Below are 6,720 nucleotides of genomic sequence, written 5' to 3' on the forward strand. Positions count from 1 at the left end.
CCGGCTACTTGGAAGGCTGAGGCGGAAGGATCACCGGAGCCCAGCAGGGTGAGGCTGCGGTGGCCAGGAGCGTGCCACTGTACTCCAGCCTGGGTGCCAGAGTGAGACTCCAACTCAAAAACATAAAAATAAAAAAAATAAAAGTTAGGGCAACACAATTGTGTGCTTTATAGAAATCTGTGGTTTACGGCTGGGTACAGTGGCTCATGCCTGTAATCCCAGCACTTTGAGAGGCTGAGGTGGGAGGATTGCTTGAGCCCAGGAGTTTGAGACCAGCCTGAGCAACATAGCAAAACCTTGTTTCTACAAAAAAAAAAAAATTAGCTGGGCATGGTGGTGTACACCTGTAGTCCCAGCTACTGAGGAGCTAAGGCAAAAGGATCACCTGTGCCCAGAAGGTCAAGGCTGTGGTGAGCTGTGATTATGCCACTGTATTCCAGCTTGAGTAACAGAGTGAGACTCCAACTCAAAAATTTTTTTCTAAATCACTGGTTTGCTTCTTAGACACACATAGCTCCTCGAAGCCAGTGGCCAGGCTCATTTGCTCATGTCCTATAAGCTCTCCTCAGGGCCTGGCATCCTGTAGGTCCCTCTGGGCCTCAGTGAACGCCAGCTGGCTTCTCAACTCCTCTCAACCCCTTTCAGGACCCCTCCCCTATGTGCTTTCCCCTCAGCACTGCCTACCCTCACCCAGCCGGATCTTTGCACCAGACTCTTTCCAGGATTCCCCCACCCCCTAGACCCAAGACAATGCAAAGTCCCTGGTCTCAGCCCCTAGAACCTCCTCCAACCCCCATAACTGAAGCCTGGACCCAAGCTCTCCTCCCACGGTCAGCCTAGGCTCAGTGCTTCCTCAGTCATCTCCTCAGTCTCTTTAAGTGCCCTCTGGCCACCCTCCTGCCTGGCCTCAACAGCCCCCATTAGCTGCTCACAAGTCTTCTGGGAGGCCCAGATGTGTGACTTCCCGGCCCACAGGTCAGACCACCACAATCTATGCGAGCGTCTGGGTGGCTATGTCTGCCCTGGATCTGTCGGCAGGCATCACAGTTGTCCAATCTAGGCCATGTGCTGCCCCAGGGCCGGGATGGGTGGCCCCCTCCTCCCCTCCCCCAGCCAGGCCTCGCTGTCACCCCAGGCAAGAACGGCTCAGTAGTCAGGAGACCAGACTCAGAGGGCCAGGGGCCTGATTTTCAAAGAGGCAGCAGAGCCCAGGCTGGGCCTGACTCTACTACGAGCCACCAGCCTCTGGCTGGATCCCGGCTCCAGGGACTGTCTCCCTGCCTCTGCACTGCTGCCTCTGCACTGCTGCCTCAGGACTGTGTACTCTGACCAGTGAGGGCCAGCCTCTGTGAGATTCCAAGCAGCCTGGGGGTTGGGGGCTCCGACCCTTACTAGCAGTTGGTTCTCAGGCTCAGGGCAGGGGGCACCAACACATGAGTGTTTGGTCAAGGATGTCCTGTCCCCCTCCGGACTCCATCTCCCCATCTGTCCAGGGCCCGGTGCTCTTTTCCCGGTAATAACCCAGTATTGCCTTCTTGTGCCCCTTGGGCATCTAAACATATTGTGTTCCCTCCCTTTTAGCCAAACCTCAGACCAACTTTCCCATAAACTCATGCACAGTAGGGGTGCGAGAGAGAAGGTGGCTGGATTTCATCAAAGGACAAAGAAATGAGTCTTACTTGTATACCTAAATCTGAATTGTACCCCACATCTTTAAAATAAATTAATAAAATAAATAAATAAAAAGAATTGAGTCCTTGAATTTTTCTTAATTTGGCACGTTTCCCTTATAAGGCAGTACTTGCTTCATAAAGAACATTTTAAACCTAGATATGAAGGGGTAAAAAGCAGAGATGTTTCATGAAGCACTTTCAGCCAGGTTAGGTAAATACCCCTGGGCCACAGCCCTTTCAAGAATCCTTGAAGTCATACAGATCTCTGCCCTTTGGGACCCCCAGCTGTCAGAGGCTAGTGGTAGGGACAGGAGTCAGGTAGAGGTAGGGGAGCTCCCTCAAGGAAACAAAGGGGTTTCTCACCCATGGTAGTGGGGAAGTAATACAACACACACACCCTTCAAATGGGAACACTTCTAGGAATTTACTTCCAGTCAGTTGGGCAAACCCATGATGCACAAGGTTATTTATGGCAGCACTGCTGCAAACAGAAGTGGCTGGAAACAATCCAAGTGCCCATCCACAGGGCACTGTTTCTATAAGTTACAGTGCAGGCCACGGACCTTGGTCCTGAATAGAGCCTTTTGCAAAGCATATCACTAAAGTAAGCCAAGCAAAGTGCAGGACAGTGTGCCCGGAGGGAAAACATATGTAGGAAGTATTTTTGGAAGTCCACAAAGGAAACTGGTAATGGTGATTGCCTTTGTGGACCTGGATGGCCAGGGGATACATGGGAGGAAGGTGGCTCACCGTAGGCCCTTTGTGCTCTTTTACTTTTGTCTCATGTGCATGAATTGCATTTTTTTTTTTGAGTCAGTGTCTCACTCTGTCACCCATGCTGGAGTGCGGTGACATGATTTCCGCTCACTGCAGCCTCAACCTTCTGGGCTCAAGTGATCCTTCTGTCTCAGCCTCCCTAGGAGCTGGAACTATAGGCGTGCACCACTACACCCTGCTATTTTGTTCATTTATTGTAGAGATGAGGTCTCACTATGTTGCCCAGGCTGGTCTCGAACTCCTGGGCTCAGACAATCCTCTTGCCTCAGCCTCCTAAAGTGCTGGGATTACAGGTGTGAGTCACCATGCCCAGGCCAAATTGCATACTTTTAGAAACAATCCAGCCTGTGTCAGGGGAAAGCTGAGGGAGCTGGGAGCCAAGATGGAGGGTGTACTGAGAAGCCAGCATGAAAGGAGGGGACAGTGCAGCCAAGACCTGGCATGTCAGGCTCAAATGCCTGATAGCCGAGACCATGCTCTACCGTGTCCCGACAAGGAAGCCAGGCCCAGGGTGGCTGGTACTTGCTGGGGCCCACCCTGGTGTTGGCAAGTAGCAGACCTCAACTCCAGCTGAGGTAGCATGTGTAGCGGAAAAGCTCCAACCTTGGGGTCCCTCTTGTGCTACCAGCCTGCTGTATGACTACAGGCAATTCACACCGCCTCTCTGGGCCTTGCTGTGAAACCAGAATGATATGATCTGACTCAAGGATTAGACGAGATGGTGCGTGTCCAGCCATAGCCGACTCCAGGCCCTCCCCATTCCAGCCACAGACTGGAATCATACAGGGGTGGGTTTAGGAAGATGGGTGGGCAGGTTCAGGGAGAGGAGGCCGGGAGGCTACCTGTGAGATCATCCCACCCTGCCCCTGCCTTCTCCAAACTGGCTTTACACCCCCACCTCAGAGCAGGCAGAAGGCTCCAACTGGACAAATGCCATGTCCATCCTGAGGGTAGTCGGTACTTGTGGTCACTTGAGAAGCTGCATCTCTCCGCGAGAAAGGGATGTGGCTGGCGACTGATGCTCCCTGTGGGTAAGCGCCATACACCCATGGCCTTCCTCAACCCTTTGAAGGGGTATGAGGCCCATCTGACGTCTCTTGCCAGGGGCTGCAAGGCTGTCTGGGCCCTGAAGCCCCTTTGATGTTCATACTGACAGTGGCGTTTGTTGAGAGCATACTGTTCACATGTCTTTACCCCTCCAATCCTCACAGTAACCCTACCAGACAGGTTCTGTTGTCACCCCCACATTGTAGCCAAGAGCTCAGGGGCTCAGGGACAGGACTGGGACAGAGCCTGTTCAGGTGCTCCGGGGAGAAAGTGAGCCAGGGCATAACAACGCACCCACCTTCTATTCTCACTTAAGGTTACAACAGTGATGCTGATGGCCGCAGGCACCAAGGGCTGACTTCATTCCACCTGCCGTGCAGAGCATGTGGGTTAGCTCACTTAATATCACAGTGGCCATGTGAGGTAGGAATTATGATCACCCTGTTTTATAAGGGAAACTGAGTCACAAAGCAGCAAAGTAACCTGCCAAAGGTTGCCCAGTGTGATGGTTAAGTTTAGGTGTCAGCTTGACTGGATGAAGGGATACCCAGAGAACCGGTAAAGCATTATTTCTGGTGAGTCTGTGAGGGTGTTTTCAGAAGAGATTGGCATTTGATCAGTGGATGGAAGAAGGAAAACCTGCCCTCACCCAGTGGGGGCGGCATCACCCAATCTGCTGAGGGCCCGAATAGAACAGAAAGGCACAAGGAAGGCAAACTCACTCTTTCTCACTCCTGGATCTGGGACCCCTTCTTCTCCTTCCCTTGGACATCAGAACTCCAGGTTCTCTGGTCTTTGGACTCAAGGACTTGCACCAGCGTCCTCCCCCCCCCCCCCCGCCAGGTTCTCTGGTTTTCGGCCTCAGACTTAGAGACACACCATTGGCTCCCCTGGTCCTCAGGCCTCTGGCCTCAGACTAAGCCGCACGCCCGGCTTCCCTGGGTCTCCAGCTTGCAGAGGTCTTATCGTGAGACTTCTCAGCTCCATCATCGAGTGAGCCAACTCCTCTAACAAGTGCCCACTCATCTGTCCATTGGTCCATTTATCCATCCATCCATCCTACTGGTTCTATCCCTGGAGAATCCTGACTCTGTACCCGGCTAGGGAAAGGTTCTGAGCCTAGAGTCCTGACCCAGAGTGTACCTTCCTCCTACTACACTATTGTTATATAAAGGGGTGTTGACATGAGCATTGGCTGTCACTAGCATTTCCTGAGTGCCTACTGTGTGCTTAACCTTCATTTACAAATGGGAAACTGAGGTATGGAGTGCACCTGGGGCTTCTGAGACGTAAAGGGAGGAGCTGGGCTTCAATCCTCATTCCAACTCCCGCTGCATGGGCTCTTCTGAGCCTCACTCCCCAGGACCCCTGAGGGAGGTAAGGAGGAAGCAAGAGCTGGGGAGGGTACTGATGTTTACTGAGCACCTGCTTGCAACAGGCTCTGGCACTCGGAACCTCATCCATTCTCACTCAACCCTCAGAGGGAGGGACTGGCTTCCTCTTTCTATTGACGAGGAGACCAAGGCTCAGAGACATAAGCCAAGGTCACGCAGCGAAAGGGCGGCAGAGTGAGGACTGGATGGGGGCAGGGCGGGGTGTGGCATGGAGTAGGAATACAACATAGACCATGGAGCCGAACAGTCTGGGTTACATCCTGGCTCTGTCGGTATGGGCTGTGCAACCTTGTGTGGACTGCTTCCTCTTCCTGGACCTTGGCTTCCTCATCTGTAAAACAGGCTATTGTGAGGGTTAAACGGAGCACTAGACCTCAGGTGACTGGAGCAGCGCCTGCACACGGTGAGCCTGTCACAGGCATCGGTGCTCACTGCTCACTGGCCACCATTGTTGCAGGTCAAGGAGTCATTCTACATCAGGGCGGGCCCTCTCTTTCTGTGGCGCCAAGAAGGGCCTTGCCTTTCTTGTCCACGAGGACACTGCAGCCCCCGTGTGCAGAATTGAGGGCAGGGGGCTCTGCCCCAGCTCCACCACCTACTTCATACCACCTGCTACTGGTGAGGTCTTGGCCATGGCCTGTAATGGGGTCTCAGCTTTCCAACTCAGACAATGGGATGAGGGAAAAAGGAGCCTCAAGGGGAAAATTCCTCCACGGCCCCAGGCCTCCTCCTGCCAGCTGCTTCTAGGAGACCCAGGAGGGCGGGGCCTTGGCCCTGTGCTGTCCACTCCAGGCTTGAAGAAGAGACAGCGGGAATAAGAGCACAAACCCAGCACGCCTGTAATCTCAACACTGTGGGCGTCTGACATGGGAGGATTGCTTGAGCCCAGGAGTTCGAGATCAGCCTGGGCAACATAGCAAGATCTTGTCTCTACAAAAAATAAAAAATTAGCCAGATGTGGTGGTGTGAGCTTGTTGTCCCAGCTACTCGGGAGACTGAGGTGGAAGGATCGCCTGAGTCCAGGAGGTCGAGGCTGCAGTGACCTGTGATCATGTCACTGCATTCCAGCCTGGGTAACACAGTGAGACCCTGACTCCCAAAAAAAAGACCATGAGCCTGGAGAAGAGGTCAGGCCTGGTATGAACAAAGGTGCCATGTGGATTCTTACATCGGGGGTCACAACCACAGGCTAGGGAGTCACCCCGGCCCCTCCCAACCCACCAGAAGGTCCTGACTCTACCTGCAACCTATCCTGGGAATCTGGCCCCTCCCCCAACCCCTTTTGAAATGGCAATGCTCTCCCCACCCTCTGCACTCCCCTCCCCTTCTCCTGTCGTCACTGTCTCATTCTCTACAGCCCTTGTCCCCATCTGACACTCTCGGCATTACCGCATTCATCATGTTCAGTGTCCTCCTCTCCCACTGGAATGTCACACTCAGTCAGGTCAGCGATTTTTATCTGTCTGGTTCTCTGCTGTATCCCCAGCCTCCAGGGCAGCACTGGGCACACAGTAAGTGCGCACTACACTTTTGTTGAATGGATGAATACATGTCAAGGACCTTCTGGAACATTCACTGAATCAATAGCAAAAACAATGAGTCCGATATTTCAGAGCCAAACAGCCACCTGCACACAGTGGGTGCTCAATAAATGTTGATGGTGACACAGCCGAGTCAGAATCCCACAAGAGGGGTTCCTGATTCCTATCTGTCCTACGTCCCCAGCCCCTTACTTCTCCTGGTCAGCGCTCCAGGCCCAGTCCTAGGGTCTCTTCCTCCCTGCTCTCCCATGCCACTGCCCTCAGCATGGCACAGCCCCCCCAGGAACC

At 53.4% G+C, this 6,720-nt stretch overlaps 1 protein-coding gene across 1 annotated transcript in view; it reads right to left on the reverse strand.

The window, feature by feature from the left end:
• Positions 1 to 6,720, reverse strand: part of PACSIN1 (protein kinase C and casein kinase substrate in neurons 1) — a 21,268-nt gene that overhangs the window by 8,449 nt on the left and 6,099 nt on the right. The gene's annotated exons all lie outside the window — the stretch shown is intronic.

Source organism: Carlito syrichta, unplaced genomic scaffold, assembly GCF_000164805.1.
Source record: "Carlito syrichta isolate Samal-C Ts95f unplaced genomic scaffold, Tarsius_syrichta-2.0.1 Scaffold309115, whole genome shotgun sequence".
NCBI lineage: Eukaryota > Metazoa > Chordata > Mammalia > Primates > Tarsiidae > Carlito > Carlito syrichta.